This window comes from Leopardus geoffroyi, chromosome C1 (genome assembly GCF_018350155.1).
Source record: "Leopardus geoffroyi isolate Oge1 chromosome C1, O.geoffroyi_Oge1_pat1.0, whole genome shotgun sequence".
Classification (NCBI taxonomy): Eukaryota; Metazoa; Chordata; class Mammalia; order Carnivora; family Felidae; genus Leopardus; species Leopardus geoffroyi.
Window position 1 is genome coordinate 94,848,695 of NC_059328.1, and position 11,613 is coordinate 94,860,307.

The following is an 11,613-nucleotide window of genomic DNA, read 5'->3' on the forward strand; positions in this document are numbered from 1 at the left end:
ATAAGAATAGACACTTAGACCAATGGAAGAGAGCCCAGAAATAAACCCCTGCAGATATGGTCAACTAATATTTGACAATGGTCCAAGAACACTCAATGGGGAAATGAAAGCCTCTTCAACAAATGGTGATGCAAAAAGTGGATCATCACATGCAAAAAAATGAAATCAGACCGCGATCTTACAGCACTCATTAAAAATAACTCAACATAAATTAAAACATAAACATAAGACCTGACATTGCAAATCTCCTACAAGAAAACACAGAGAAGAATTCACTTGGCATTGGTCTTAGCAATGATTTTTTTTTTTTTTGTATATGACATCAGAAACATAATCAAGAAAAGCAAAAATAAACAAGTGAAGCTACATGAAACAAAAAAACTTCTGCACAGGAAAAGAAAAAATCAGCAAAATGAAAAGTCAACCTACAGAAAAGGAGAAAAATATTTTCAAGCCATATATTGCATATGGGATAATATCTAAAATATCCAAAAGCTCACGCAAGCCAATAACAAAAAAAAAATCAAATTAAAAATGGGCAAAGTAGGGGCACCTGGGTGGCTCAGTTGGCTAAGTGTCCGGCTTCAGCTCAGGTCCTGATCTCACAGTCCGTGAGTTCGAGCCCCACATCAGTCTCTGTGCTGACAGCTCAGAGCCTAGAGCCTGCTTCAGATTCTGTGTCTCCCTCTCTCTCTCTGCCCCTCCTGCACTTGCACTGTCTCTCTCTGAAAAATAAAAAAATGTAAAAAAAATTTTTTTAATGGGTAAAGTAACTCAATAGGTATTTTTCCAAAGAAGACATACAAATAGATAACAAGTACATGAAAAGTGTTCGCCATTACTAATCATCAGGAAAATCTAAGTCAAAACCACAATAAAATACTACCTCACACCTGTTAGAATACTATCATCTAGAAGATAAAAAATAACAACTGTTGGTGAAAATGTGTGGGAAAGGAACCCTACCTAGTGCACTATTGGTGAGAATGTAAATTTGTACAGATACTATGGAAACCAGTATGGAAGTTCAAAATACAAAAAATAGAGTGATCATATGATCCAGCAATCCCACTTCTAGGTATACATCCAAAGGAAATGAAATCAGGATTTCAAAAAGATACCTGCAATTCCATATTCATTGCAGTATTTACTACAGCATTTTTACATATGGAAACACCCTAAGTGTCCCTCAGTGGGTAAATGAAGAAGATGTGGATGTGGATGTGTGTATGTGTATGTGTACACATACAATGGACTACTATTCAGCCAGGAGAAAGAAGGAAATCCTGCCATTTGCAACAACATGGATGGACTTTGAGGGCATTACGCTAAGTGAGGTAAGTTAGAGAGATAAAGAGAAACACTGCATTATATCACTTGTATATGGAATCTTAAAAAGCTAAACTTGTACAGAGCATAGAATTGAGGTTAGCAGGGATTGAGGAGTAGGAGAACTGGGATGTTTAAGGGTACAAACTTGAAACTAGTAGATAAACACATTCTGGAGATCTAATGCGGTTATAATCAACAATATTGTATTATAAACTTCAAAAGCGCTAAGAGACTAGACCTTAATTGTTTTTACAATAAAGAAATGATAGTTATGTGATATGATGGAAGTATTAGCTAATGCTAAGATGTTAAACATATTGCAATATACAACTGTATCTAATCAATGCATTGTAAACTTTAAATTCATACCATGTTATATTCAACTATATTTAAATAAATAAATTTAAGAAGTTCTCTGCACATTTTTATCACATTATTTGCTATTCTGTTATTGAGCTGTAGCAGTATTTGCCTTTTAGAGAATTTATAGTTAATATTTATTATAATTATTGATACAATTGACTTAAATCCATGAAATAGAGATACAGTCACATTTATCTCACTTGCACTATTACTTTTTCAATCCTCTTGCTTTGTTTTGGCTTAATTTTTATTATTCCATTTTTCCTTTTATTATCTCTTACACATTCTCATACTAATGTCTTAGGGGTTCCCTACAGATTCCAGCATGTACCCCTTACTAAAATCAAAATCTGGGGGTGCCTGGGTGGCTCAGTCACTTAAGCATCCGACTTTGGCTCAGGTCATGATTGCACAGTTCGTGAGTTCGAGCCCTGCGTTGGACTCTGTGCTGACAGCTCAGAGCCTGGAGCCTGCTTCAGGCTCTGTGTCTCCCTCTCTCTCTGCTCCTCCCCTACTCATGCTCTGTCTCTCTCTCTCTCAAAAATCAATAAACACTAAAAAAAGTTTTAAACCAAAATCTGTACATTTCCTGAGGAATTAAGGGAAATTCAAAAATTTTTATTCCATTTATTTTGTGTATTTTTTCATATATTTTGCTTCTGCATATATTTTAGGCCTAGGCAGGTGTGATTGATAATGATGATGATGATTTTGTACAATCAACAGTAATTTAGACTTACTCATTTATATATCCATTCTGTTCCTGTTTATTCTTTAATTTCTAATACTGCCTCTGGAATCTTAACTTTGCACAAACAACCCCCTTTAATATTTTCTTTAGTGAAGACCTAATGGTGAAATTTCTTGGCCTTATAGGTCCAAAAATGTTGCTATTTTTACTTAATCTTGATAGATTGACTTGATAGACAGGTTTAAGTTGGCAATTATTTTCTTTTAGTTCTTTGAATACATTATTCCATTGCATTCTGATTTCCATCATCTCTGTTAGCAAGTCACTTGTAAATGTTATGTTTCCCCCTTTTTAATGTTTATTTATTTTGAGAGAGAGAGAGAAAGGAAGAGACACGTGTGCATGCGAGTCAGGGAGGGGCAGAGAGAGAGGGAGAAAGAGAATTCCAAGCAGGCTCCACATTCAGCACAGAGCCCTATATGGTGCTCGATCTCACTGAAAGATCATGACCTGAGCTGAAATAAAGAGTCAGACACTTAACCGACTGAGTCACCCAGGTGTCCCATGTTCCCCCTTTAAACACAATGTTTCTTCTCTTTGGATGTTTTGAAGACTTTCTCCTTGTCATTAATTTTTACTAGCTTTGCTGTAATATACTTATGTATGTTTTAATTTACCTTCATAAATTTATGTTTATAAAACTTTTTTTTTTTTTAATTTGCAGATTGATCTTTATTCAATCTTCTAACATCCTTCAGCCAGCATCTCTTTAAGTACTGTTCAGCCCCATTCTCTCTCCACCCTGTTCTTCACTCCAATCAGTGTTTTTCACTATGTAGTCCACGTATCTCTTATGGTCCTTCTTCTGACATCCATCTTTTTGCTTCTCTATGGCATCACTGTAATATTTTCTTTTGACAAATTTTTTACTCTATTTTCCTTTACATCTTATCTATTAAGTGAATATTATTTTCAGCTATTATGTGTTTTAGCCTAACAAATCCATTTGTATGGTTTTAAAGTCCATGTCTGTGAACTCCATTATTTGGCTTTCTTGGTTATCTAAAATAAGTTCTTGGTATTTTGTCATCCCCCCCTCACCTGCCCATATACTCATCTGGTTGTCAGATATATTAATGTGGTATTTAACTTTTTTAAAATGTTTTTGAGAGACAGAGAGTACAAGTGGGGGATGGGGACAGAGAGAGAGGGAGACCCAGAATCTGAAGCAGGCTCCAGGCTCTGAGCTGTCAGCACAAAGCCCGTCACAGGGCTCGAACTCATGAGCCGTGAGATCATGACCTGAGCTGGAGTCGGACACTTAACTGACTGAGCACCCAGGCGCCCTGTACTGTGATATTTAATGTGAAAAACTATAGATATAATTAGAGACTCTGGGTGATGGGACCTTTCTCCAGATTGGATTTGCTCATGCTTCTGTTAGGAAGATAGGCTAAAGGAGCTGGAGATCCCACAGTAGGCGGACTCATCTGAGGAATATATGATCTGAAGCTTGGCTTCAAACTGTACAATGGAAATTCTACATGTACCTCAGCCTCACACCTTTCAGAGTCCCGACTGAAAGTGGGTTATTGCCCAAGGTCTCACCTCCTTCCTAGGGCCAATTACTGCAGTATTTGTCAGTGTACTACTATTGACTCCACAGAAAGTGATGCTTGGTTTTGTACCACGTCAGCACCTCCTTTAAGAATTGGCAATTCCTATAATTTCAGCAAAAAGCAGCATCGATGACAGGCTCGCTTCTTTGAGCATTGCTTCTTTTTAAAGTTTGGCTTCCAAATTTGCCAGTACCTATGCAAATCTTTGATGCCTTTTAACAGATTTATGATTTTTAGTATAAACCTCATTGAAATATAGTTCACGTAAATGTGTTTATTATAAGTGTAGAGTTACATGAGTTTTGAAAACTATGTACAGCAATGTAAACACTACCAGAATTAGGAAGTAAAGGTATTCCATCATTCCTCAAAATTCTTTTTGCAGTCAATCCCCTAACACCCAAGTCCCAAATGGATTTGTCTTCTATAGTTACAAATTACAATTTGCTTTTTCCCTTTTCTAAAATTTCATATGAGTGGAACTGTATTAACATACGTTCTCTTTTGTGTCTAAACACGTTTAGAACTTCATCTATATATTTACATATATCAGAAATTTGTTTCCTTTTACTGATTAGCATTCCATTGTGCAGATATATCACAATGTGTTCATTCATTTACCTGTTGACAGACATTCACATTATTACCAGTTTATAATTATTATTAAGACAGCTGCTATGAAATACCAATATAAGTCTTTTGTGGACAAAAGTTTTCATTTACCGTGGGTAAATATCCAGTGGACTCATAGCATAATTGTAAATTTGAGTTTATAAAAAAACCATCAAAAATATTTGAGTGGTTATAAATTTTACATTAACCAGAAACATGTGAAAATTCTAAGTGCTCCATATTTAGCAATATTTATAATTGTCAGTTATATAATTTTAGTAATTCTAGTTGGTGTGTAGTATAATTATATTGATATTTCAATATGCACTTCTCTAATGACAAATAATGTTCATTATAATTTGATATGCTCATTGACCATTTCTTGATCTCATGTTACAAAGTATTTGTTTAAATCTGTTCCCCTTCTTTATGGATCTTTATATTACTGGATTAAAAGAGTACTTTATATATTTTGGATATAAACCCTTTGTAAGATATATATTTAAAATGTTTTTCCCCACTCTCTAGTTTTCCTTTTCATTTTCTTAGGGTGTGCATAGGGCTCCCCAGAGATACCTATGTGTGTGTGGGGTGGGAGGTGTTAAAGAGTTTTTAAAAAATTGTCTCACATGATTGTGTGGGCTGGCAAGTTGGAAATCTATAGGGGAGGCCAGCAAATAGGAAATTAAGGTAGAATGTGATGTTGCAGTATTGAGTCCAAAATCTCCATTGCAGGGCAAAAGACTGAAAATTCACTCAGAATTGTTATGCTCTTGAAGTAGAATTCATTCTTCTTGAGAAACTTCAGTTTTTGTTCATAAGACCTTCAACTGATTGGATGTGGCTAACCCACATTATGGAGGATAATCTGCTTTACTGAGAGCCAACTGATTACAAAAGTTAATCACTTCTAGGGGCGCCTGGGTGGCTCAGTCAGTTGAGCGTCCAACTTTGGCTCAGGTCATGATCTCATGGTTCATGAGTTTGAGCCCTGCATCACTCTCTGCCCCTCCCCCGCTCGCTCTCTCTCTCTCTCTCTCTCTCTCTCTCAAAAATAAACAAAAACATTAAAAAAAAATTTTTTTTTAAGTTAATCACGTCTAAAACAGTACCTTCACAGCAACATCTGGATTAGTGTTTGACCGAACAACTGGGTACCATAGCTTAGCCAAGCTGGACACAGGAAATCAATCATCAGAGTGTCTGAAGCAGAAAATTTTAATTATGATAACTCTAACTTATCCATTGTAATAACTCAAGCCTTTTATGTTACATATATATAAAACTATGTCTACCCCCAATACTGCTAAAATTACTCATACTTTTATAAATTTTATAGTTTTAGCATTCTTAAATGGATGTCTATATAAAGTAAATATTTTGTGTGAAGTATTAGATTAAGTGCCAGTTTGTTTCTATTTTGTTATTCAGTTGTTTCAGCACTATTTGATTTAAAAAAACTCTTCTTTTTCATTGAATTTTTTAGAACCCATGTTAAAAATACATAGACCAGATGCATTATTTTCATAGGTTTTTGTAAGTAAGACTCATTTTCTCACCTCCTGCTTCCAAAACTAGATTCCTGAGAAAGAGATTTATTTTAAATAATTGGCTCACCTGGCAAGAATCTGTGTATTTTCAGCCCACTTTTTCAAACTTTAAACTTGTTCCTCAAAAGTGTCTTGGAGAACACTTTAGGAACAGTCAAGTAAGGACTTCTGAATATCCACTCTGAGAGGGGTGTGGTGGGGTGGGGGTGGGGGGGTGGGGGGAGAGAACAGTGGCAAAATGGTCAACGTCAACTTTTTCTAAACTTTGGAAATTACCCAAGGCTTCAAGAAGCTGGAGAGCATTTCTTCAAGAACAACAAGTGAATCTCAGTAAGAACTGTGAGCTCTGAGGATGCTCTTTCCTAGTCACCTCCACAGATCAGTGGTAGTCTTAAAACTTAGAGGCCTAAGAGCAAGAACAACTAAAGAGAAGGGGAGGGGGAGGGGGAGGGGGAGGGGAGAAAAAGAAAGAAAGGAAAGGAAAGGAAAGGGAAAAGGAAAGAAACCCCAGTGTAGTAGGTACTGAAGGGACAATTGTTTGGGAAGTTTCCAAAAAAGGCCCACTACCAGAGAACTGTCACTGTTTGACCTGTCTGGAAGCTTCCTGGAAATGTCCATTCACCAGCTTTGAACTGACTTAGAGTTCACACAGTGAGGAAACATCTGGCCGTTAGTCAAAAATAAATAACAGTAATTGTGTCAAATTGCAGCTGCCTCAGGCAGAAAAACTAGGAAGGGCTAGAAAGATGGCCAAGAAAATTGTATCAGAAAATCCAGGGAATCGATGTGCACAAATGGTTACACGTAGAGGTCTAGAGGGCAGAATACACATGCAAGCAGGCATGGAAGCTCAGGAAGACAATGTAAAAGACCCTAATCTCTCACAAGCAGGAAATGAAAGCTAAGAAAGAACTATAAACCACCAGAGCACCGAGGGCATGCTGCAACATGTACACAGAGCCTCTTTTCAAATGGGGACGATTCATTGCTTTAAGGCATTGTTTTGAAGCTTTGTTTTTTTTTTTTTTTTTAATTTTTTTTAATGTTTATTTTTATTTTTGAGAGAGAGCAAGAGCACAAGCAGGGCAGCGAGAGAGGGAGACACAGAATCCGAAGCAGGCTCCAGGCTCTGAGCTGTCAGCACAAAGCTCGATGCCGGGCTCCAACTCACAAACAGCAAGATCATGACCTGAGCCAAAGTCAGACGCTTAACCAACTGAGCCACCCAGGTGCCCCAGCACTGCTTTGAAGTTTCTGCCAATCACTAGTTGACTATGAAGTTGACCAAAAATATTGTCGGCTCCACACTAGACAGAATAGGGAATGCATTGTATTGATCCAGATAAGTAATCAAACAGCAAACTAACAAGCTTTTGGAAGTGCGGGGGGGGGGGGGGGGGGGGGAGAGGGGAGGGCTGATTTCTAGAGTCCCTACATTATATTATGTAAAATAACTAGTTTTTGCCCTGGCCCTCAGCCTCCACTGCCAGCGGATTCTGCCTGTGCGGCTGGGTCAGGGCCTCTGGCATGTCCCAGGGGAGTGTCCTGAAGCTACTATACCACACCTGGTGGCACTGGACAGTGTTGGGCCTGGGTGGCCTGGTGCTCTGCAGTGCCGGACTTCTCTACCTGGCCTGCTGTGCGGGTCTTGGCCCTAGCCTGCCAGAGGCCACAGCCCTCCTCCGCTGGGCCAGCACCGGCCACCACCTTCCTGGCGGTACCGTTGGCCTGTGCGCCGTGGGCAGCCGCACGGCACTGTGTGGTGCACCACACAAAGGAGGCGGCCGCACAGCCCAGCAGCCAGGGTGACATGCGGGCACATTCTGCTAGTGGGCACAGGCAGCCTGGGCGCCGAGGAGCGGCTAGCCCTGGCACGCGAGCAGGCACAGCACGGTGACCTGCTGCTCCCCGCGCTGCACCACATGTGCAAGAACCTCACGGCCAAGGTACCGGCCACGCTGGTCTGGCTGGAGGGCACGTGGCCTTTGCATTCATGCTAAAGGCGGATGCCAACGTGTTTGCGGGGCTGGGCGAGCTGCTGGCAGAGCTGCGCACACGTGACCCCAGGCACGGTCACTATCTCAACTGGGGCTTCCTTTTAGGCCACAGCAGCACCAAGCCTCGGGGCCACTGGCACAAAGCCATCTGACAGCTCTGTGACTACTACCTGCCGTACACGCCGAGCAGTGGCTCTGCGCTCTCAGCGGACCTGGTGCACTACCTGTGCCGCAGCTTGAGCACTTGCACACGTGGCACAGCGAGGAGGTGTCCCTGGGCGCCTGGCCGGCGTTGATGGGTGTCCGGCACGAGTACGACCCCTGCTTCCACACCAAGTCGAAGTCCAGCGGCTGTAGCAAACTGTACCCAGTGACACGCAAGCTGAGCCTGGAGGACATGCTGGAGAAGCACAAGGCCCTGATGGGAGAGGACCACCTGTGCAAGCAGGACATGCAGCTGCGCCTTTCCTACCTCTTCGACTGGCGGGCGCCTCCCCCACAATGCTGTCAGAGGAAGGAGGGCCTCCCCTGAGCTGCAGCCTAGCTGACCTGCCACAGTCACAACAGCACTGTTGGGAGCCAAGACAGATGCTTTGGGAGGTGGCCGGCACAGCCAGTCATTCAGGGGCCGGTGGGGCAGATGATGAGTGGCCTCCCACTGGCCTCGCATGGACAAAGCTGGCAGGTTCTGGCTAGTGGTTCAAAACGAGTCCAGCCCCCAGGAGACCTGGTTTATTCAGCGCCAAATGGGGTGTTCAGGCAGAAGCCAAGCAGCAGTGGGCAGCTCCTGGATCCCAACTCTGGTGGGCACCCTGGGCTGTACACCCCAGTGGCCACCATGGGGCCTCACTCAAAGAGCATCTTGTTCGGGGTCTGGGAGACCCATGGTACTTGCCAGGACAACACATGATGTCCAGGTACAAATGCTTGTTGCTGGATTTCAGGCAGTGTTGGCCTAGACTGGGAAGATGTCCGGTTTGGGGTGTGATGGCAGACAGCAGGGGCCTGCAGCCCCACCTCAGCCTGTCTGCTTGCTGTTCTCTCCCAAGGTAGGGGCAAGCAGCCAGAGGCTGGAGCTGACAGGCGCTTGCAGACCCTGACCCCAAAGAAAGAATCTGGACTTGTTCAGGGGTGGGGACTGTGTCATTTCCTACATCCTGTGTTGACCATCCACCTAGGAAATCCCTGCACCAAGAGCTGTGGCTGCAGGGAAATGACCCTTGGACCCTTACATGTTGCAGCTTAGCTCTGTGTTACACTCCAATGGCGTTTATCAAAATTGCTATAGATTTACTGCGTTAGGTTACCTTCTTTAATGTGTCATGTTGGTATCTTTTGTCATGTGTAAGTTTAAAATTTAACTTTGTGTTATGTTACTTAGCTTCAATGGTATTTTGGTCTGTGTTGCTCTAGAGTGAATTTGTGACAAATGTAATTCAGGGATAGCCTGTGACTTATTTATAAATAATGTAAATTTGTGTGGATGAGGGTTTAAGTTGGGAATGTGTGGGTCTCAGTATTTTTAAAATTATTTAAGGGCAAATTTTTCTTCAGAACATGTAATTTGTGGATTAATCCATTTTTACAACTTGCGTTGTAGAGCCATTGCTGCATGTGTATTTAAATGTGGAAGAATTCTAAAACTGTCAAAAAATAAAATAACTAGTTTTTAACAAAAATTATGAATCATGCAAAGAAATAAGAAAGTATGGTCCACACAAAACAGTCACTAGATACTGTTCCCAAAGAGCTCAAATGTTGGAATTACATGATAAAAACTTTAGAATAACTGTTATAAATATGCTTAGCAAATGAAAACACATGTTTAAAAAATTTAAAGCATGAGAATAACATTTCACCGTATGAAAAAATTTCAATGAAGAAACCAAATAAAACTTCTGGACAGAAAGTACAATAACTGAAATTAAAAAGCCACTAAATAAGGTCAACAAATAATTGGAACTGGCAGGGAAAAATAGCAGTGAACTTGAAGATAGGTCAATTGAGATGATCTAATCTGAGGGATGAAAGAGAAGAAGAAGAGGGAGGAGGGAAGAGAAGAGGGGAGAAGAGGGGAGGAGAAGGGAGGAGAAGAAGAAAAAGGGAGAAGAAGAAGAAGGGAGAAGAAGAAGAAGGGAGAAGAAGAAGGGAGAAGAAGAAGGGAGAAGGGAGAAGAAGAAGGAAGAAGGGAGAAGAAGACAGGAGAAGGGAGAAGAAGAAGGGAGAAGAAGAAGGGAGAAGAAGAAGAAGAAGAAGAAGAAGAAGAAGAAGAAGAAGAAGGGAGAAGAAGGGAGAAGGGAGGAGAAGGGAGGGAGAGGATGGAGGGGGAGGATAGAGGGTGAGGAGGAAGGAGAAGGAGGAGGAGGGAGGAGAAGGAGAAGGGAGGAGAAGAGAAGAAGAAAGAAGGAAGAAGAAGAAGAAGAAGAAGAAAGAAACCCAAAATGTCAGAGTCCACTGAAACACCATCAAGTGCACCAGATGTACAGTAAAGGAGTCCCAGAAGGAAAGGAGAAAGGGGCACATTTCAAAACTATTTCAAGACCAATTAGTTCCCAAATTTAAAGAAAAATAGTAATCTACTTATCCAAGAAGCAATGAATTTCAATTACAATAAACAAAAAGAGATTCACACATAGTCACATCAAAGTCAAACTGTCAAAAGCCAGACTTATATATACATTGAAAGCAGTAAAAAAAAAAAATAATAATAATAATCTAATTAAAAATGTGAACAAGAAATGAACAGACATTTCTCCAAAGAAGACATCCAGATGGCAAACAGACACATGAAAACATCACTCGTCATCATGAAATGCTAATCAAAACTAAAGTGAGACCTCACACCTGTCAGAATGGCTAAAATCAACAACACAAGAAACATGTGTTGATGAGGCTGTGGAGAAAAAAGAATCCCTTTGCACTGTTGGTGCGAATGCAAACTTGTGTACCACTGTGGAAAACAGGTTGGAGTTTCCTCAAAAAGTTAAAAATAGCACTATCCTATGATCCAGTAATCACCTTACTGGGTATTTACCCCCAAAATACAAAAACCTTAATTCAAAGGGATACATGTGCTCTTGTGTATATAGCAGCATTATTCACAATAGCTCAATTACAGAAACAGTCCAAGTGTCCATCTACAGATGAATGAATAAAGAAGATGTAGTTTATATACACAACAGAATATCATTCAGCCATAAAAAACAACGAAATCTTGCCATTTCCAACAACGTGGAGGGACCTAAAGAGTATAATGCTAAGCAAAAGAAGTCAGTCAGAGACAAATACTATATGATTTCACTCATATATGGGACTTAAGAAACAAACAAAAAGGAGCAAAGGGGGAAAGAGAGAGAGAGGCAAATCAAGAAACAAACTCCCAGCTATAGAGAACAAACCGATGGTTACCAGAGGGATGGGTAAAATAGGTGATGCGGATTAAGGAGTGC

The 11,613-nt window shown here is 40.7% G+C and overlaps 1 pseudogene; it reads left to right on the plus strand.

Moving 5' to 3' along the window:
* Nucleotides 1-7,329: 7,329 nt before the first annotated feature.
* Nucleotides 7,330-9,646, plus strand: LOC123598428 (annotated as a pseudogene).
* The last annotated feature ends 1,967 nt before the right edge of the window (nt 9,647-11,613 follow it).